This window comes from Vitis vinifera, chromosome 12, assembly GCF_030704535.1.
Source record: "Vitis vinifera cultivar Pinot Noir 40024 chromosome 12, ASM3070453v1".
In the NCBI taxonomy this organism is placed as follows: domain Eukaryota; kingdom Viridiplantae; phylum Streptophyta; class Magnoliopsida; order Vitales; family Vitaceae; genus Vitis; species Vitis vinifera.
This window is the reverse complement of record NC_081816.1, coordinates 21,337,579-21,360,643: the sequence shown is the minus strand read 5'-3', so window position 1 is coordinate 21,360,643 and position 23,065 is coordinate 21,337,579. Positions and strand designations below refer to the sequence as shown.

Genomic DNA, 23,065 nt, shown 5'->3' with positions numbered 1-23,065 from the left:
TTCCGGATTAGTTTAGTTTTAGTTTATGTTTTAGTTTGAATGTGTTAGTGATTTTAATTCATTAGTTTTAATAATCTTGTGAGATAAAGTTTATATTTTTTTAATTCCGGATTAGTTTAGTTTAAATGTGTTAGTGATTTTAATTCATTAGTTTAAATAATCTTGTGAGATAAAGTTTATATTTTTAATTCCGGATTAGTTTAGTTTTAGTTTGAATGTGTTTGTGATTTTAATTCATTAGTTTTAATAATTTTATGAGATAAAGTTTATATTTTTTTAATTCCAGATTGTTTTAGTTTAAATGATTTAGTGATTTTAATTCATTAGTTTAAATAATCTTGTGAGATAAAATTTATATTTTTAATTCTGAATTAGTTTAGTTTTAGTTTATGTTTTAGTTTGAATGTGTTCGTGATTTTAATTCATTAATTTAAATAATTTTGTGAGATAAAGCTTCTATTTTTAATTCCAGATTAGTTTAGTTTTAGTTTATGTTTTAGTTTGAATGTGTTCGTGATTTTAATTCATTAGTTTAAATAATCTATTGAGATAAAGTTTATATTTTTAATTCTGAATTAGTTTAGTTTTAGTTTGAATGTGTTCATGATTTTAATTCATTAGTTTAAATAATTTTTTGAGATAAAGTTTCTATTTTTAATTCCGGATTAGTTTAGTTTTAGTTTATGTTTTAGTTTGAATGTGTTCGTGATTTTAATTCATTAGTTTAAATAATCTTGTGAGATAAAGTTTCTATTTTTAATTCCGGATTAGTTTAATTTTAGTTTATGTTTTAGTTTGAATGTGTTAGTGATTTTAATTCATTAGTTTAAATAATCTTGTGAGATAAAGTTTATATTTTTAATTCCGTATTAGTTTAGTTTTAGTTTATGTTTTAGTTTAAATGTGTTAGTGATTTTAATTCATTAGTTTTAATAAACTTGTGAGATAAAGTTTATATTTTTAATTCTGAATTAGTTTGTTTTAGTTTGAATGTGTTCGTGATTTTAATTCATTAATTTAAATAATTTTGTGAGATAAAGTTTCTATTTTTAATTCCAGATTAGTTTAGTTTTAGTTTATGTTTTAGTTTGAATGTGTTCGTGATTTTAATTCATTAGTTTAAATAATCTATTGAGATAAAGTTTATATTTTTAATTCTGAATTAGTTTAGTTTTAGTTTGAATGTGTTCATGATTTTAATTCATTAGTTTAAATAATTTTTTGAGATAAAGTTTCTATTTTTAATTCCGGATTAGTTTAGTTTTAGTTTATGTTTTAGTTTGAATGTGTTCGTGATTTTAATTCATTAGTTTAAATAATCTTGTGAGATAAAGTTTATATTTTTAATTCCTGATTAGATGAGTTTAGTTTATGTTTTAGTTTTAATGTGTTAGTGATTTTAATTCATTAGTTTAAATAATCTTGTGAGATAAAGTTTATATTTTTAATTCCGTATTAGTTTAGTTTTAGTTTATGTTTTAGTTTAAATGTGTTAGTGATTTTAATTCATTAGTTTAAATAATCTTGTGAGATAAAGTTTATATTTTTAGTTCCGGATTAGTTTAGTTTTAGTTCATGTTTTAGTTTGAATGTGTTTGTGATTTTAATTTATTAGTTTAAATAATCTTGTAAGATAAAGTTTATTTTTTTAATTACGATTTAGTTTTGTTATAATTTATTTTTTAGTTTGTATATATTTGTGGTTGTAATTCAATAGTTTAATTAATTTGGCTATATAAAATTCATGTTTTTAATTATAATTTAGTTTAGTTTTAATTTGTTTTTTTTTTTTTTTACTTTTAGTATGTTTATGATTTTAATCCAATAGTTTAATTAATCCCATTGCATAAAGTTTATGTTTTTTTATAATTTTAATTGAGTATAGTTTCAATTTATTTATTTATTTTTTCATTTAAGTGTACTTGTGTGTTTAGCCAATCTTATGTTAATTCTTGATTGTTATACTCAATTTATGTGCTTCTTGAATACTAGTCTTTAATTTTTGGTGAATGTTTCATTAGCTTATTTGATCTAAGTTTGAATAATTTATTGCTTTCATGGTCTCTCGTAAAATTTACTTTTCAAAGGCCATCGGAAAATTTCACTTTGTGAATTCGTTTTCTTCTGTTTTGCTCGGTATTTTATTTCTTATGTTTTGTTATTTTCACATTAATTCCCTTTATTTAAAAATCAAATGCTTTTCTCAAAATATACCAGTGAAAATTTATGTTTGAAAAATTCATTTAGAGTCCTCATGATCAAAATCTCTTTGTTTTAAAAATATAATATGCAACCATATCTTGATCGGTTTGCATCCTTCTCGGCTTCCAATGAAAATTTTGGTTTTGAACAAAACACGAATCAAAGCTTGTGGTCCCAAATAAATGGAACAATTTTAGGCTAAATTCGTGTATATCAATTGGGGAATTGGTGAAACCCCTACATAAGAAAATGTTTTCAAAACTTATTTTGGCTACCATCCTTGCCATTTGTCGTAATCACATCTATCTATTTTTTAGGAATTGTATTCAAGATGTGTGTGATAATTGATTATTTCGTATATTATGATCATTTTTGCTATACTAATTAGACAAGCATGCTAGAATTTCTTATTTTATTACTTATTATCTAACCCCCTATGTCCTGAGGAAGCATATTATGAGTTATCTATGCTATCCAGATACACTCCCTAACACCCACTTTCTAAATTTTGTAAATATGATTGTCATTATGAACTATGCCTATGTTTGATAGTGCTTGGATGTCTTGATATTTGTTACATTGTCCGATCATTTATGATAAAACGCATGTTGGGTGGTATATTATCTAAACTAACCATTGATGTTTTATGATAGCGCTTAAGAAGTGGTCCAGGTACGCACCCTAAATCTTCTATATGATTGTGATTAGTTTTCTTGTTAGGCTTGCTATTCTTTCGAAATCACCTAGCCTACCTAGGTATCTATAATTAACCAATTAATTGCCACATTTCCCTTAACTTAGTTAGTAGAGACCTTTATAGGGCTTAGAGGGTTACTACCTCCTAGAGTTACCTTCCCAATGAGTAACCTGATCCCCAGACCTAGACTCGGGTTTTTCAAAGACATGTTTTTCCAAAAAAAAAAAAAAAACTAGGGAGTCATTTTTTAGGATTTTATTTCTTGTCTTATTTTCCCTTTAAAATAAAATAAAATAAGTGGCGACTTCGACTTTTCCAAAACTAAAATTTTTCACCAATAAAAGCAAGTCTCGTCAATCAAGTGGGGGCGCACGCAAAAAATGTGGGTCCACAAATTGGTGACTCCACTGGGGATTTTAAGGATCAAGCTTGAACATTAGTTGAGGAAAATGTGGCGTTTAATTGGTCGATTAGAGGGTACTCTTTTTTTTTAGGCAAGGTGATTTGTTTTGCTTGCTTGATTAGTTTGCTATCTTAACATGTCTTTATACTTGTTTATCTTGCATGATCACTTGACTGCTTTGTTCACTTTAGCATGATTCACTCTCACATATGTTAAATAAGGCTTTGTTTGTATGATACTTATATGCTTAGTATGACTGCTTGTTGCATGACAACCCTTTATCTTGCATGTTTGTATGATTGCTTGTCTTTATTCACTATCTCACTTTAGATCTTAGGTTTTTCGGATGCACCCACATCCTTCACTGTGCACTTTAGATTATCCCTGAGTGTTGAGAGATGGGAGAGCCTTCACCGTTAGAAAACCCCTTGGGAAAGTGAGGAAGTGCATGTGTGGAGGTGATAACCACCTTGCATGGAAGCACTTCGTCTCCTTGGAGGAGTGTAGAGGGTTGCATACCATCAGAGGGTACGATCGCTTCTGCTAGGGATCCTTTAACCCACCCATTTCATCTTATAGAGCCACCTTAACCTTATAGGTTAGCCTAAACCCAATTAAGATTTCATTCCTACAAGTGGGTGCATCTGTGGACCTTCGGAGCTGCCTTGGTCATAATTTGGTTCAATTATCCTCTTCATAGTCTCCTTTTGGTGTGCTCAGAGATTGGTACATGTTTGAGTTTCAGTTGGGCCACCTTTTCTACATTGTGATTAATGTGTTTCCACCTCTTCTGAGTTTCCTTCATGTCATTTATCTTTTCGTGCCTTTATAACTTATAGGAGTGATATTTGCTTGAGTTTAGATTCAACTTCTTATATCAGAGACGAAGATAGATTGATCAAGGTTTCAAAGCAGTCAGGTATGGATCTTCAGCATGTTACAGTTAATCGACTTACAGTCACCATGACTCTATTCAAGAGACATTAGCAGGTTTGAGCTAGAGGATTGATGGACAGTGAGATAGATAGCATCCAGTTCAGGATGAGATGTCGTATGATTCATTACCGCCCACCCCCACCACCCAGTTAGCCAGTGACATTGTTGAGGGTGACTTCGTACATATGATGAGCTTAGTGGATTATGAGTCAAAGTTTATAAGATGAGAGTTCTTATAGAGGATGTTAGTTTTTTCTCTAAGATGGGAGATTTGATTGACATGGTTTTTTTCATGATGAGCCTGAGATGGATGTTTTGGATGATAGTTGGATGGTTAGCATAGATTAGCCAGAGATAGTTCACTCTCTTTATATGCTTGAGATCTTCATCGTTGAGAGTTCAGAAGAGATTCAGTTTATTTATGTTGGGGCATCCCGCTTATGTTGATGATACGTTTGAGGATGATGTTAGCCCAGTTATGGTCATGGAGATTCACCTATTCCAGGAGACCCTAGGGACTTACTTTGAGTACACCATATGTTATTAGAGGGTTGACCCCAAAGAGGAAATATGATTGACATATCTAGATAGAGACCAATTCTCAAACTCTACCAATATAGATCAGCTGAAGGAGTATTACATTTGAGACTAGTTGTAGGATGGGTGGCCATCATTTCAATTAGCCTTACACTTTATCACCTTTATCTATATATTATACTGTTGCTAGCCCATTGAGCCTCACGTGGTACGTTAAAGCCCTTTTTCTTTCTTATAGCTTGGATTACCATTTCTACACTCGGGTTGGGGCCCTTTGATGTATATGCATGCTTAGCCTTCATGAGCTTTAGACTTATAAGCCTATCTTCTCATTCTTGTTACCATCTCCTTATCACCCCGTTTGTTCTATTTTACTATCATCACATTTTCATTCTCTTTCTTGCTTTTATCATTATTTCCTTCATCTTATCTCTCATCTTCTCACAAGATTATTTAAACTAATGAATTAAAATCACAAACACATTCAAACTAAAACATAAACTAAAACTAAACTAATCTGGAATTAAAAATATAAACTTTTTCTCATAAGATTATTTAAACTAATGAATTAAAATCATAAACACATTCAAACTAAAACATAAACTAAAACTAAACTAATCCGGAATTAAAAATATAAACTTTATCTCACAAGATTATTTAAACTAATGAATTAAAATCACAAACACATTCAAACTAAAACTAAACTAATCCGAAATTAAAAATATAAACTTTATCTCACAAGATTATTTAAACTAATGAATTAAAATCACTAACACATTCAAATTAAAAAATAAAATTAAAACTAAATTAAATCGAGATTAAAAACGGGAACTTGCCTACCTCGTGTCGCTGATACCCCTCCCGAATACGTGGCTCTTGTGTGCAGCGGAATCCACTGTCCAAAGAGTCCTGTTGGTCCCCCTAAGTTCTACGCGTGTTCTTTCTCAAAAAAAAATTCTCCGCATGTTCTCTTTGCTAAAATTCTCACCCAAAAATGTGCTGACCAACCTTCTCAAGTGTGGTCTCAAGCTTCCAAAAAAAAAGGTGCTGACTTTTATTTTCTTATAAGGAAAAATCTCACTTTCCTCTATAGAACTCTCTCACTTTCTTCATTAAACGCACAACCTTATAATTCCTCCAAAATCAACTTGGTAGTCTTCCTTTTTTTTTTTCTTTTCTTTTTTTATTGTCTTCCTTTCTAAAGAAAAACCTCAAACTCCAATCTCCTTCTCCAAGCCGTGTTGGTCTTCAATTGTTTCCTTATCTCCTAGAGCCACATTTCCTTAAACTCTCCCAAAACGTATCTTCCAATCTCAATATGGTATCCATTCCATCTCCAATGATCATGCATCCAAGGAAATCCCACATTCCAAATATCATTACCGTGAACACCTTCCATACATTTCCTACAAAATTTCAAATAAATAAGGACAAGTAATAAAATAATAATAATAATAGTACTAAAAAAATTAAAATAAAAAACATTTACACAAAATTATTAAATTAAAATAAATAAGTAAGGACAAACATTACGGAAAAAATGACAAAATAATAAGGAAATAAAATAGATGAAGAAATAAACAAGATAATAAATAAAATAAATAAAAATTCAAGTCATGCAACCTTAAAATAAACGAGCCATGCAAGCCATACAAAAAATGCAATCATGCAAACATGCAAAAAATTACCTAAAAGGTGACCTAAGTGGGTCTAAGTGAGCCTAAGTGGGCCTAGAGTGGTGTCTAATGGGTCGAGTGTATCTAAATGAGCCTAGGGTGCTTAAGTGGGCCTAAGGTGTCTAAGTGGGCCTAGGGTGGTGCCCAATGGGCCAAAGTGCATTTAAATGGGCCTAGATCTAAATTAGGGCCGCCAAGAGTCACAGTGAAGTTAGATAAATCCCTCAACCAAAGTCCCCTAGGTGACTTAGGAAAGATAGGCTACACGAGTAGTAATGGGCCACCAAGGAATTGATGTAAAGTACCGAACAAATACCTATTAGGACATGTGCTAGGAGGACAAAATGAAGGGTTTACACTTATGCAAAACGTATGGCAACCAAAAAAAAAAAATTTCATGGCAGATTTTTTTTTTTTTTTTATAGTTTAATAATAAAATATATACTTGATTTTCTTTGCTCCCATTAAATTTTATATTTATTAATTTTTGAAAAAAAAAAAAATGTTATGTGGTTTATATAAAGGCACATGTATATTGATTACTACTCAAAAAGTGTTATTTCGTAGCTTGTAATAAACTCTTTTAAACACTTTTGAGTAGTAGTTATTACCTTTTAACCCAATTAACTTATTAAGGACCCTTGCATTCAATTCTAATCAAATTGTGTTAAGTTTTGGTGTTTTGATAGCTTTTTGATCACTAAAGCTAATATGAGATTGAAGAGAGTTCTTTGGAATCCATGGCAAAGATGTCCGGACAGGGCGTCCGGACATACCATTGGAGAGCGGCGGAACGTGGGCTGTAGCAAGGCTTGCTCACTGTAATCAATGATCCGAACAACATATCCGGATAAGATGCTATCGTTTCATCCGGACAACATTCCACTCGGGTAGGATGCGCACCTGGCTGCCGCCATGTACACTCGGATGCGCGCCGCCATTTTGCACGCGGCTGCCGCACACTTTCCAACCCTCGATGTTCACATCCAGAATTCTGACGCCGGATGGGAGAGGAGGCGTTTTAACTTCTCCTGACGGTCGTATCCGGATCATCTGATAGCCGCTTACCCAGAGGGAAGAGCAGCCATTCTGCACAGTGCTGCTGTGTGCTCCTGAAACTTCCTGATATTTGCCAACGATATTTTGAGATATTTTGGGATATTTTGCTTTAGATATTTTATGTCTAAATTCCCAAAGTCTCCTTGTAATCCACCTATCATAGGATTCCTTAGTCTTTAAGTAAGTACAAAGGGTGAATAACCTCATATATATAGTTTGTAATTTTCTTGAAGAAAGGATGATCAAGAAGAATCATCTATGTAATAGACGAAAGGAAGAAATATATTGTACAGAGCACTTGCTCTGTTTTTGCTTAATATTTGTTTTCTCATTTGTTTTCTTTCTAGCCAAACAAGCTCTGAGGAAGTTTCCTCAGAGAATGAGTGGCTAGACTTTTAGTTCCTTGGAGTTAAGGTTGCTGGGAAAGGTTCCAAGTGCAAGAATTAGTAGCTTTGTGGTTTTAGTTTTTAATGAAGAGAAAGTGTAACCCGTTAATGATTTCTATGTTTTTAGTTAACTTAAAATGCCTTCAATTCACTTGAGCCAACACTTGGTAAGGCAAGTGATTTCTATCCATGGAGATGCACTAGTTTACCTTTTGCGAGCTTTTGGGAAGTGACTTGAAGGTAGGATTTTCTAGAATTGCCAACACTTGGTAAGCTTTTGGACTCCAAGGAGACATCCATTAGTTATCTCTTGTGAGCTTGAGAAGGGAAGTCCAAAGTTAAAGATCACCTTGAATGGCAAATGTTAGGTGAGAGGCACGAGCCATTGCAAATTGTATTAGTGAGAGGGATTTAGTGTTTGAACCCATTAAAGGGAAGCATCTGTACCGCACCGGTTAGAGAATTGACTATATGTTAATTCTCTAATGCGAGGAAATGAACCAAATGATCGGAGCTCTGTTTTTGCACGAGGAATCTCCCCTGTGAACCTAAACCTCCAAGGAATGTTGATTCATGCCCAATTGGTGTCTCAGCTGATTCATGTCCAGCTGGTGCTCCTTGATTGAGAGAGTAATCAACAAAATTTATAACCTATTACACCATATACTAGGGTAGCAAAGACAAAGCTACTATAGCATAGTGGCTCTAGGATCGTTCACTGGGATGAGTTTTCACTTTGCAAATGATATTAATTCAAAGCTGAATTGGTGCCTTTTCATTTTAAGGTTAGCTTTAAAAGAAAACATAAAGATGTTTGAATGAAAAAGGTTTAGATTTAAACTAACCAAAAATAGTAACTGATTTTACTTACAAAGAAAAGTGTTTCTTGGAGTTTCAGATCACTAGACTCAGATTCCTCATACAAAAAGGGAGTTCCGGTCACTTGTTTTTTTTTCCTCGCATTAGAGAATTAACATATAGTTCCTTCTCCAACCGGTGTTGTACAGATGCTTGCCATTAATGGTTTCAACGCTAAATCCCTCTCACTGATACACCTTGCAATGGCTCGTACCTCTCACCTAGCATTTGCCATTCAAGGTGATCCTTAACCTTGGATTACCCGTCAAAAGCTCGCAAGAGATAACTAATGGATGTCTCCTTGGAGTCCAAAAGCTTACCAAGTGTTGGCTATTCTAGAAAATCCTACCTTCAAACCACCTACCAAAGGCTCGCAAGAGATAAACTAGTGAATCTCCATGAACGGAGATCACTTGCCTTACCAAGTGTTGGCCCAGGTGATTTAAAGGTGTTTTAAGTTAACTAAAAAGATAAAAACCATTAACGGGTCACACTTTCTCTTCATTAAAAACTAAAACAACAAAACTTCCAAATTATGCATGTGGAAACTTACCCGGATTTCCTCACTCCAAGAGACAAAAAGCCTAGCCTCTCATCCTCTGAGGAAAAATCCTCAGAGTTTGGCTAGCAAGAAAATGAAAATGAAAGAGAAGGAAAAAATAGAGCAAGACTCTGTATATTTTATATATTTATATATCTATATCCTATATTGGATCTCCTGGTTAAAACTCCCCGAGAGTCTCCTTTTTAGTGTTTACAAGAGAGTTTATATAGGAAGGTAATTTACCCTTCCTTGGATACTTCCTAGCTAAGGAATTACATGAGTGGCTGAATACAAGGAGAAAATGGAAATTTATACAAAAATATCTGAAGAAAAGATCTAAAAGAGTCGGTACACAAATATCGAGAAGCACTAAGGACCATTTCGCAGGTGAAAACGAGGTCTGCGAGATTTCGCGGATGCACAAAAAGGGCTGCGAAATAACTTCGCAGCAAACGACTGATTTCGCAACGCTGCAAAGTGGTCTTTCAGCTTGCGGTGTTCGGCTTCCAACATGACGGGAAACTTCAGGGGGAAATCCACAGCACTGTACAAAAAGGCTGCGAAATCATTTCGCAACAAAAGGGTGATTTCGCAGCGCTGTGCAAAATTCTTCCTTCAGCTTGGAGTGATCTGCTTGCAATGGCTATAACTCCTTCGTTTCAACTCCGAATCGTTCACCGTTTAAAGCATTGGATTGTTGACTTCCTAAGCTTCGAAACGACATATAGCATGTATAAATTGGACTTCAGAAAATGCTCCAAAATTGGCTGACATGACTATCATCAAGAATGCTTCATGGCAGATTTCTCTTTGTTTCCCCTCCTTGCATTCCGTATTTGCTTATGGCAAAGGACTTCAAAGCTTTGGTTCTTCATGTTTCTGAGCTTTCCATTGATTTTCCATGGATTCCAAAAAACTCTCCAAAAAACTCTCCTCAATCTCATATTGCTTTGGTGATCAAAAAGCTATCAAAACACCAAAACTTAACACAAATTGATTAGAAGTGCTTGCAAAGGTCCTTAATATGTTAATTGGGTTAAAAGGCAATAACTACTACTCAAAAGTGTTTAAAAGAGTTAATTACAAGCTATCAATGCTCTTTTTGAGTAGTAATCAAATGTTTTTCTTTATAAGTAATTTCCATTACTTTCTTTTTGGTTAGTTTAAGACCAAACCCTTTTCACTCAAACATCTTTATGTTTTCTTTTAACGCTAACCTTGAAATGAAAAAGCACCAATTCACTCTGAATTGGTATCATTTATGAATTGAAAACCCTTCCCAATGAATGATCCTAGAGCCACTATGCTATAGTAGCTTTGTCTTTGCTACCCTAGTTCATGGTGTAATAGGTTACAAATTTTGTTGATTACTCCCTCAATTAAGGAGCACCAGCTGGACATGAATCAGCTGATACACCGACTGGGCATGAATCATATATATAGATAATGGTGGTCAAGTGGACTTCCTGTATCAACTAGGATATTGACGTGGGCATATTTGATCCTCACTTCTTAAAATGAATTGTAATTATTAATTTTAACAAGTTATATTTAAAAGTGCATGGAGTGTGATTCATGCCTAGTCAGGTATTTATCAAAACATTTATGAAACCTACAACACCTTATACTAGGGTAGCAAAGACAAAGCTACTATATTATAGTGGCTCTAGGATCGTCCACAGGGATGGGTTTTCTTTGTACACTTGACATTAATGAAAGGAGAAATGGTGATTTCCTTTTTGGAAGTTAGTTTTTAAATGAAAATAAGATTGATTTGAAGGGTTGATTTTAAGTTAAGCAAACATAAACAACTGAAATTACTATAAAGAGAAAGTCTCTTGAAGCTATAGGTTACTAGGATCAAGTTCCTGTTGCAAAGTGGGAAATTCCGGATCTTCTCCTTGCATTGGGGATAATAACATAAAGGATGGTTATCTCCCGAACCAGATTTGTATTTAGCAAATAAGTTTTGATCCAAAGGGTTCTTGAAAAATGGTAGTTGCTTCCCATTAATGGCTTCAAATACTAAAGACCCTCACCTTGAACCACCTTCCAATGGCTCGTACTTGATAACTAATGGACATCCATGGATCTAGTAATAAGCATCCATAGAATCCTAAAAGCTTACCAAGTATTGGCCATTCAAGGTGATTCTAAGGGATTAAAGCTGAAACTTGAAATAAAAACCATTAATGATACACAACTACCTTCATTTAAAACAAGGAAAACTCCCACCTTTGCATCTGGATCCTTTACCTAGCTTCCATCACTCCAAGAAACGTGAAACTTAGCCACTCATCCTCTGAGAAATAATCCTCAGAGGGTGTTTGGCTAGAGAGAAAGTGAAGAGAAAATAATAAGGAAAGGCAGAGAAAAACTCGTCTTTACAAAAATATCTAAAACATAATATCTACCATTCAATCCCTCCTTTGAGAGGTTTTCCAACCCCTAATTATAGTTCCTAAACAAACCCTAATGTCATTTATCTATTATAAAAGGAGTAAAAGGAAAAATTACAATTCTGGAGAAAGATCTCGAAGGTCGGTGCGCACAAAGTGATTTTCGCACACCATGTGAAAATTTGGCACACCCTGCGAAAGTTTGGCACACCTTGCCAAAATTTGGCATACCCTGCGAAACTGATGATTTTACCTTGCGAAACGCTTTGTTTTCCTCCATCTTGCTACTGATAGCTTTGGAAACCCCTTGCCAAGTTTGGCAAGGGGTGTTTGAAGTGCTCCAAAGCTCGGATTCTTCTTGTGCTCCAAACTCTCCCTTAATCTTGGCCTATTTCAGTGGTAAAAAAGCTACCAAAAACACTAAAACTTACCAGAAATTGGTTAGTAACACTTGCTAGGTCCTTAACATGCCAAATGGGATATAAAGGTCTAACTACTACTCCAAAGTGCTTAATACAATTAAGTTTAAGCTTATAATAATGCACTTTTTGAGTAGTAATCAGAGTGAAAAATGAATATTTTTAATTATTTTATATGTAATTGTAGGTGTAAATTTTAATTAAAAAATTCAAAGCATTTTGATAAAATAAAATAAGTGTAGAATTAAGCTCATTTACATAATCCTTTTCAATTCCATTAATCATAGATGAAAGAGGTGGTTAAAAGTCAACACCAACTAATGGAAATGTTGGATGTATCACATTTAAGTCTATAAATAAGTATTTCATCTTCATTCTTCCCTCCAAGTAAACCTCTTAATAACTTCATTTCTACCAATTCAATAATGGCCCTTGAATATTTTTCATCCAACTCATACCCCCCTCTACTCATCATCACTCCTTGCTTCTTCATATATCTTCTTTTCCTTTTGTACTCAATATCATCATTCCATGTCACTTTTACATCTTCCTCTACACCTATCACTTATCTTTTGAAAGTTGAAGAAGATCGAGAAGTACTCGCTCTTCTAACATGGAAGGCCAACCTTGATAATCAAACCCAATCTTTCCTTTTTTTCTTGGTTTGGACGCAATTCTTGTCATCATTGGTTTGGAGTGACTTGTCACAGGTCAAGAAGTGTCTCTAATTTAGACCTTCACAGTTGCAGTTTGAGAGGTACACTCTATAATCTCAATTTCTCATCACTCCCCAACCTCCTTACTCTTAATCTTTATAACAACTCCTTCTATGGAACCATTCCAATCAACATTGGTAATCTTTCCAAACTAATCACATATCTTGACTTTGGTTTCAATCATTTCACTGTGTAATATCTCACTAACTTGGATTTCTAACATCTCTTAGCTTTCTAGTGTTGGCTTCTAATAATTTCAAAGGCCCAATTCCTCCTTCCATAGGAAACTTAAGAAACTTAACCACTTTGTATCTTTATGAGAACAAGCTTTCTGGTTCCATCCCTCAAGAAATTGGATTGTTAAGATCTCTTAATTATCTTCAATTGTCAACGAATAGTCTTATTGGTTCAATCTTGCCATCCATAGGAAACTTGAGAAACTTAACCACTTTATATCTTGATGAGAATGAGCTTACTAGTTCCATCCCTCAAGAAATTGGATTGTTAAGATCTCTTAATGAACTTCAATTGTCAACTAACAATCTCATTAGTCCACTCCCTCCTTCTATAAGAAACTTGAGGAACTTAACCACTTTGTATCTTTTTAAGAATAGGCTTTCTGGTTCAATCCCTCAAGAAATTGGATTGTTAAGATCTCTTCATGATCTTCAATTGTCAACTAACAATCTCACTGGTCTGATTCCTCTTTTCATAGGTAACTTGAGGAACTTAACCACTTTGTACCTACATACAAACAAACTATCTGGTTCAATTCCTCAATAAATTGGATTGTTGAGATCACTAAATGATCTTGAGTTGGCAACTAATAGTCTCACTGGTCCAATCCCACCATCCATAGGAAACTTGAGAAACTTAACCACTTTGTATCTTTATAAGAATGAGCTTTCTAGTCCCATCCCTCTAGAAATTGGATTGTTAAGATCTCTTAATGATATTCAATTGTCAATTAATAATCTCATTGGTCCACTCCCTCCTTCCATAGGAAACTTGAGGAACTTAACCACTTTGAGTGTTTTTAAGAATGAGATTTTTGGTTCCATCCCTCAAGAAATTGGAATGTTGAGGTCTCTTAATGATCTTCAATTTTCAACTAACAATCTCATTGGTCCACTCCCTCTTTCCATAGGAAACTTGAAGAACTTAACCACTTTGCATCTTTTTAAGAACGAGCTTTCTGGTTCCATCCCTCAAGAAATTGGATTATTAAGATCTCTTAATGATCTTCAATTGTCAACTAACAATCTCACTGGTCTAATCCCTCTTTCCATAGGTAACATGAGGAACTTAACCACTTTGTACCTTAATACAAACAAACTATCTGGTTGTATTCCTTAAGAAATTGGATTGTTGAGATCACTAAATGATCTTGAGTTGGCAACTAATAGTCTCACTAGTCAAATCCTGCCATCCATAGGTAACTTGAGAAATTTAACCACTTTGTTTCTTTTTTAGAGCAAGCTTTCTGGTTCTATCCCTCAAGAAATTGGATCATGATCTTCAATTGTCAACTAACAATCTCATTGGTCTAATCCCTCAATCCATAGGAAACTTGATAAACTTAACCACTTTGCTTATTTTTTAGAACGAGCTTTTTGGTTCTATCCCTTAAGAAAATGGATTGTTAAGATCTCTTAATGATCTTGATTTGTCAACTAACAATCTCACTAGTCTAATCCCTCCATCCATAGGAAACTTGAGAAACTTAACCACTTTGCTTCTTTTTTAGAACAAGCTTTTTGGTTCTATCCCTCAAGAAATTGGATTGTTAAGATCTCTTAATGATCTTGATTTATCAACTAACAATCTCACTGGTCCAATCCCTCCTTTCATAGGTAACTTAAGGAACTTAACCACTTTGTGCCTTCATACAAACAAACTATCTGGTTCTATTCCTCAAGAAATTATATTGTTGAGATCACTAAGTGATCTTGAGTTGGCAACTAATAGTCTCATTGGTCCAATCCCGTAATCCATAGGAAACTTGAGAAACTTAACCACTTTGTATCTTTATGAGAAATAGCTTTTTGGTTCCATCCCTCAAGAAGTTGGATTGTTAAGATTTCTTAATGATCTTGATTTGTCAACCAACAATCTCTCTGCTCTAATCTCTCCATTGATAAGAAACTTGAGAAACTTAGCCACTTTGCTTCTTTTTTAGAATGACCTTTCTGGTTCCATCCCTTAAGAAATTGGATTATTAAGATCTCTTAATGATCTTGATTTGTCAACTAACAATCTCATTAGTCTAATCCTTCCATTCATAGGAAACTTGAGAAACTTAACCACTTTGCTTCTTTTTTATAATGAGCTTTATGGTTCTATCCTTTAAGAAATTGGATTGTTAAGATCTCTTAATGATCTTGATTTGTCAACTAATAATCTCACTGTTCCAATCCCTTCTTTTATAGGAAACTTGAGGAATTTAACCATGTTGCATTTTTTTTTTAGAACTAGCTTTCTGGTTTCATCCCTCAAGAAATTGGATTGCTGAGATTTCTTGATGATCTTAACTTGGCATTCAATGGTTCAATACCAGCTTCCATAGGAAACTTGTCTAACTTATCCTTCTCGGTTCTTGCTTACTATAGACTTAGTGGTTCCATTCCTTTAGAAATGAATAATATCACTCATTTGAAAGAATTGCATATAGGTGAGAAATACTTCACTGGCCAACTACCACAAGAGATATGCCTTGGTAGTGCTCTAGAAAACTTTACTGCCTTTGGGAACCATTTCACTAGTCTCATACCAAAGAGCTTGAAAAATTGCACTAGCTTATTCAGAGTTCGACTTGAAAGAAACCAACTTACAAGAGACATAGCTGAAAGTTTTGGTGTATACCTAGACCTAAATTATATTGATCTAAGGAGTAACAATTTTTATGGTGAGCCTTTTGAGAAATGGGAGTAGTGCCACATGCTCACAAACCTGAACATCTCCAACAACAAAATTTCTGGTGCTATACCACCTCAACTTGGGAAAACAATTCAACTACAACAACTTGATCTCTCCTCAAATCATCTAATTGGGAAGATCCCAAAAGAATTAGGTATGTTGCCCTTGTTGTTCAAATTGTTGCTAGGCAACAAAAATCTTTTAGGAAGTATTCCTTTGGAATTGGGAAACTTATCTAATCTTGAAATCCTTGACTTGGCATCAAACAACTTAAGCGGTCCAATTCCCAAACAACTAGGAACCTTGTGGAAATTATTGTCCTTGAACTTGAGCGAGAATAGATTTGTGGATAGCACTCCTGATGAAATTGGAAATATGCATCATCTTGAAAGTCTTGATCTCAGTCAAAATATGTTGATAGGAGAGATGCTACCGCTGCTTAGAGAATTACAAAACCTGGAAACGCTGAATCTCTCCCGCAACGGGCTCTCTGGCACCATCCCACATAGGTTTGATGATTTGATAAGTTTGACAGTTGTTGATATATCCTACAATCAATTGGAAGGTCCTCTCCCCAACATCAAAGCCTTTGCTCCATTTGAGGCATTCAAAAATAATAAAGGTCTATGTGATAATAATGTCACTCATCTCAAGCCATGTAGTGCCAGTCAAAAGAAGGCCAACAAGTTTTCTATTTTGGTCATAATACTTCTCACTGTGAGAACTCTATTATTCTTATTTGCTTTTATTATTGGCATTTATTTTCTTTTCCAAAAATCGAGGAAGAGAAAAACCAACTCTCCAGAAGCAGATGTTGAAGATCTATTTGCAATATGGGGCCATGATGGTGAATTGTTGTATGAGCACATCATATAGGGGACTAGCAATTTCAGTTTGAAACAGTGTATTGACATTGGAGGATATGGTACTGTTTACAAGGCTGAGTTGCTAACAGGTTGGGTTGTTCCTGTGAAAAATCTTCACTCATCAGAAGATGGAGATATGGATGATTTGAAAGCTTTCAAAAGCGAGATTCATGCTTTAACACAGATAAGGCATCACAATATCGTCAAGCGTTATAGCTTCTATTCATTTGCAGAGAACTCGTTTCTGGTTTATGAGTTTATGGAAAATGGGAACTTGAGAAACATTCTAAGCAACGATGAAGAAGCAGAAAAATTAGATTGGATTGTGAGGCCAAATGTTGTTAAAGGCATGGCTAAAGCTCTATCCTATATGCACCATGATTGCTCACCTCCTATAATTCATCGAGACATATTGAGCAACAATGTTTTGTTAGATTCAGAATATGAAGCTTATGTTTCTGACTTCGGCACGACTAGGCTTTTAAAGTCAGACTCATCTAATTGGACTTCATTTGCAGGAACTTTTGGTTATACTGCTCCAGGTACATTTTTCTTAGTGCCTTTCTTATCTCTAAATGGCCTCTACATGTCATATGTAACTTTTATAATATCTTAGGAGAGCATGATCTAATCCTCTTTGCAGAACTTGCTTTTACGATGAAGGTGGATAATAAAACCGATGTTTATAGCTTCGGTGTTGTAACATTGGAAGTAATTATGGGAAGGCATCTTGGAGAACTCATCTCGTCCCTATTATCATCAATGTCCTCATCATCACCATTATCATCAATTGTGGACCATCTCCTATTAAATGATGTGATGGACCAGCACCCCTCACCTCTAGTGAATCAAGTGGCTGAGGAAGTAGTGGTTGCAGTGAAGTTGGCATTAGCATTCTTGCGTGTTAATCCCCAGTCTCGGCCAACTATGCAACAAGTTGCTCGAGCACTCTCAACACAGTGGCGACCATTTTCAAAACCGTTCCACACTATTATGTTGGGTGAGTTGTTGGGTCACGGTCATGGGGGTGAAACTAGCTGAGGGTCCTCACTTCTCCATGTAAATTTGTTATCAATTGCTTATTACTGTAAAAGATTATATTGGGTAGAGTAAGAAGATTTTTCAGGCCTGAGGAAGTTTCAGCAGATAAGGCATGCTGTTATGACATCCATGAGGTGGGTGCAAGCAATCGTGCATAATTTCTGTTTTTTTTTTTTTACGTTTATGGTTACTACCAAAAAGTGCTATTTTGTAGACCTAATTATAATGGTTTTAAGCACCTTTGAGTAGTAATCATATTCATTTAACCCAATTAATTCATTAAGGTCCTTAGTAATTGGTTTTAACCATTTTGTGGCAAGTTTACATGTTTTTATCAGCTTATGAATCAATTCAAGCATGCCAAATGATGGAGGAGCTATTTGGACAAGTTATGGCAAAGCTTTTGGAAGCTCAAATTCATGAAGAACCAAGCTTTGGAGCTCCATAGCCCTTTTCCAAAGTCGTTCAAAGTAAGTAAAGGAGAGAAGCAAAGAGAAGCAAAGAGGAAAAGCAAGCAAAGTGAAGAGAAGCAAAGAGGACAGCAGCTGCAGTCTTCTTTCGCACTTTTGGAGCACTTTCCGAAGTCCATTTTTTACATTCTATATACCATTTCAAAGCTCAGGAAGTCAAGAATCCAACGCTTCAAACCGTGTATGATTTGGAGCTGAAATGAGGAAGATATGGCCTTCGGAAGCCAACTGCTCCAGGTTGTGCGAAAATTTCGCACGACACAAGGTGTTATGCGAAATTCGCATAACACCTTCAAAATTCGCATAACCCATGCGTGGTGCGAATTTTGCTCTGCTTTTGCCGACTCCACTTTAGATATTTTCTTATGTATTTTTTTATGTAATTTCCTTTCTTATCCTTGTAAGTAACCAATCACAAGCTTTTGCTTTTGTAAAGACTATATAAGGGGTGGAAATCACCTCTTGGAAAATATAGAACATGCGTGTTACGTTTTACACAGAGCTCTCTCGTCTCTCTTTTCTCTTTACTATTTTATTTTCTTAGTAGCCAAACAGCCTCTGAGGGCTTTTCCTCAAAGGATGATTGGCTAAAACTTTTAGTTTCTCAAAGTATGGATGTTATGTGATGGCTTGGATGCAATCCCATGGAAATTTCTCGCACTCGGAAGGTAAGGTAGATGATAACCTGACTCTTGGTAGCTTGGCATGTAAGGGTATCAACAAAATTTATACCTAAGGTCCTTACACTAAAGTAGCAAAGCTACTATAGCATAGTGGCTCTAGGATCGAACACTGGGAATGGTTTTTACTTTAACTGGTGAAGTTCGGAGGATGGAGTGAACTTTTCTTAATAAAAATTAGGTTAAGATGAAAACATAAAAAGATGAAGGTGTTGTAAACTAAACTAATATGAAAATAGGTTAAAAGATGGAAAAAGAAGTTTCTCAAAGCTTTGGATAGCCATGCTTAACTCACTGTGTAAAAATGGAGATTTTGGAACTTTTCACCTCGAGTTGGGGAAGCAACTCAGGTGATGCTTACTTCCCGAACCGGTATGTGTTTAACAACTGAGTTTTAGTCCTTCAAAACTTACAAAAAGGGTAGCTGAACCTCACAAATGCTCTTTTAATGATATAGGTCATCTCCTCGACTTGCAATACAATGGCTCGTAGGAGATAACTAATGAACATCAGTGGATCTAACAATAAGAATCCACTGAGACCAAAAGGTTATCAAGTATTGGCCATTCAAAGCAAGTCAGAGGGATTAAAAGCTTTACTTTGAATGAAAACATTTATGACGCTCAGCTACTTACATTCATGGCTTGGAAATCTCCATCCTGACACGGGAGCTTCACATGGCATCCATTACTTCAAGAAACTAAAAGGTTTTAGCCTCTCATCCTTGGGGATTTCATCCTCCAAGGATGTTTGGCTACTAAGAAAATAGAAAATAGTAGAGAGAAAAAGAAAGCAAAAGATACTCTGTATTTAGCTAAGTGTAAACTTTACAAAAGTTGGTCTCCTGGGGAAAGTTCCCCGACCGTTTTAAAATGAAAATTACAAAACAATATATAACAGGTTGTTTACCCCTGTATTCTTGCTTAACAACTAAGGAATCATCTAATTGGTGGATTACAAGGAGAGAATTGGGATCTAGACAACAAATATCTGAAGCAAAATATCCAAAAACGTTGGTTGCAAATATCTGGAAGCACTCAGGAGAATTTCGCAGGCGCACAAAATGGCTGCGAAATTTCGCAGCCGAAGGCTGATTTCGCAGCCAAAGGCTGATTTCGCAGCCCTGCGAAATTGGCCTTCAGCTTGGAGTGATCTGCTTCCATTGGCTCTAACTTCTTCATTTCAACTCTGATTTGCGAACCGTTTGAAGAATTGGATTGTTGACTTCCCGATCTTCGAAACGACATAAATCATGCATAAATTGGACTTCAGGAAGTACTCCAAAAGTGGCTGAAATTACTGTCATCAAGGATGCTTCAAGGTAGATTCTCTCTTTACTTCTCCTCCTTGCATTCCGGATTGGTTATGACAAAGGACTTTAAGGCTTCAAAGCTCTGATTCTTCATGTTTCTGAGCTTTCCATTGCTTTGCCATGGATTCCAAATAACTCTCCTCCATCTTGGATTGCCTTGGTGATCAAATTACTAACAAAAACACCAAAACTTACACAAAGTGATTAGAAGTGATTGCAAAGGTCCTTAATATGTTAATTGGGTTAAAAGGCAATAATTACTACTCAAAAGTGTTTAAAAGAGTTAATTACAAGCTATCAAATAGCCCTTTTTGAGTAGTAATCAGTAGACGTTTTTCATTAAAGGTTCATTAATGCAAAGTTTGGTTTTTATTTCCTTTAGACAACTTCCAACGGCCAATACTTGATAAGCTTTTGGATTTCTATCCATTAGTTATCTCCTACGAGCTATTGGAAGGTGAGGTTTTCAATTCCAAGTTTTGTATTAATCCGTTAGAACCAATTTCAATGGCCATTGAAAGGTGAGCTTATCACTTGGAATGACTTTGAGTTGCCAATATTTGGTAAGCTTTTGGCTTTAGACCATTAGTTATCTCTTACGAGCCATTCAAAGGAAGTCTAAGGTGAATAACCATTGATGAAATTCACTACCATCTGTTTTGCCATTTTAAAGGATTAAAACTTGATTTGCTAAATCCATACCGGTTCGGGAAGCAAGCATCACCATAGTTGCAACCCCAACGCGAGGAGCCTATCCTGAGATTTCCAATTTGCATAAGAGCCAGAGCATAGCTATCCTATCTTTGAGAAACTTGTTTTTACACCTTTTCATTTTAGTCTTTAATGTTAGCTTAGATTAGTTTAAATCTTTCTAAAACATTTACATCTTCTTTTAAAGCTAACATCCATAAGAAAATCACCTATTTTCCTAATTTGAATATCACTAGTGTTTGCGAAAACCCTTCCCAGTGAACGATCCTAGAACCACTATGCTATAGTAGCTTGGCTACTTTAGTAATAGTATTCAAGGTATAAATTTTGTTGATACGCCTTTAAAGCTAAGCTACCATGAGTCGAATCAAATGGCGCCGTTTAGAGCTCTCTCATCTCTCTTTTCTCTTTACTATTTTATTTTCTTAGTAGCCAAACAGCCTCTGAGGGCTTTTCCTCAAAGGATGATTGGCTAAAACTTTTAGTTTCTCAAAGTATGGATGTTATGTGATGGCTTGGATGCAATCCCATGGAAATTTCTCACACCCGGAAGGTAAGGTAGACGTTTTTCATTAAAGGTTCATTAAGGCAAAGTTTGGTTTTTTATTTCCTTTGGACAACTTCCAACGGCTAATACTTGATAAGCTTTTGGATTTCTATCCATTAGTTATCTCCTACGAGCTATTGGAAGGTGAGGTTTTCAATTCCAAGTTTTGTATTAATCCGTTAGAACCAATTTCAATGGCCATTGAAAGGTGAGTTTATCACTTGGAATGACTTTGAGTTGCCAATATTTGGTAAGCTTTTGGCTTTAGACCATTAGTTATCTCTTACGAGCCATTCAAAGGAAGTCTAAGGTGAATAACCATTGATGAAATTCACTACCATCTGTTTTGCCATTTTAAAGGATTGAAACTTGATTTGCTAAATCCATACCGGTTCGGGAAGCAAGCATCACCATAGTTGCAACCCCAACGCGAGGAGCCTATCCTGAGATTTCCAATTTGCATAAGAGCCAGAGCATAGCTATCCTATCTTTGAGAAACTTGTTTTTACACCCTTTCATTTTAGTCTTTAATGTTAGCTTAGATTAGTTTAAATCTTTCTAAAACATTTACATCTTCTTTTAAAGCTAACATCCATAAGAAAATCACCTATTTTCCTAATTTGAATATCACTAGTGTTTGCGAAAACCCTTCCCAGTGAACGATCCTAGAACCACTATGCTAGAGTAGCTTGGCTACTTTAGTAATAGTATTCAAAGTATAAATTTTGTTGATACACCTTTAAAGCTAAGCTACCATGAGTCGAATCAAATGGCGCCGTTGCCGGGGAAGGTGCCACAAGCACAGTGAAGCAACCATTAAGGGTAACTTGTGATCTTCATCACAAGTTTGGTGAATTTTCTTATAATTTTTTTAGTTTAGTTTTTATTTAGTTAAATTTTTTTTTTATTATTCTCTTTTCTTTTTTTTTTGTTTTAATTTCAATTTGTGCATTCCTTGTTAGATTCGAGACCAAGAGGGAACCCTGGTACAAGTTGAAGAAAAGAGCCTTAGTTGAATATCATTTTTTTTAGAAATGGAAATTCCACATGAAGATCAAAGCTCTCATTATGATCATGAGAAGGACAAATTTGCATACCTATCCATGAGGGATCGGATTGAATTAGGGAAAAGGCAAGTTCAACAAAGCCAATGGGGTAGTAAGTATGCTTTGAATGAAGACATGAGCATAAAGGCAAAGCTAGCATCTATGGCTAAAAGGATAGAAGAGTTTGAATTGAGGAATGTGCATACTGAAGCACAACCACAAGCCATGCCAACTTCATTTGAGTATATAAACCATCCCAACCTTACAACCCAACCTCAACCTCAACCATCAATGAGTACATCTTCATTGGAGCAAGCCATTTTGAAGATAAGCAAAGTCATGGAGGACTTTGTAGGTGAGCAACAAAAGATCAACTCTCATCTTAATGAAAAGATTGATAATATGGAGAGTTCAATAAATGTAAGAATGGAGGGGGTTTATAATGATCTATCACTAAGGATAGAAAAAGTTCAAGACTCCATTGAGAAGCTCACCAATCTCGACATAGCAAGGGGGAAAAGGAAGCTTCCTCCTCAACCCCACCATAACCTTCAAGGAACCAATGCAAAAAGATCAAGGAAAGTGTTGAAGATCGACACTTTGGTGGGGGATTGCTATGACAACTCTATGGACCAACCTTCCAT

General features: G+C 35.0%; 1 pseudogene; it reads left to right on the top strand.

The window, feature by feature from the left end:
* The first annotated feature begins 7,366 nt into the window (after nt 1-7,366).
* On the top strand, nt 7,367-17,655 carry LOC100267966 (MDIS1-interacting receptor like kinase 2-like; annotated as a pseudogene).
* Nucleotides 17,656-23,065: the final 5,410 nt, after the last annotated feature.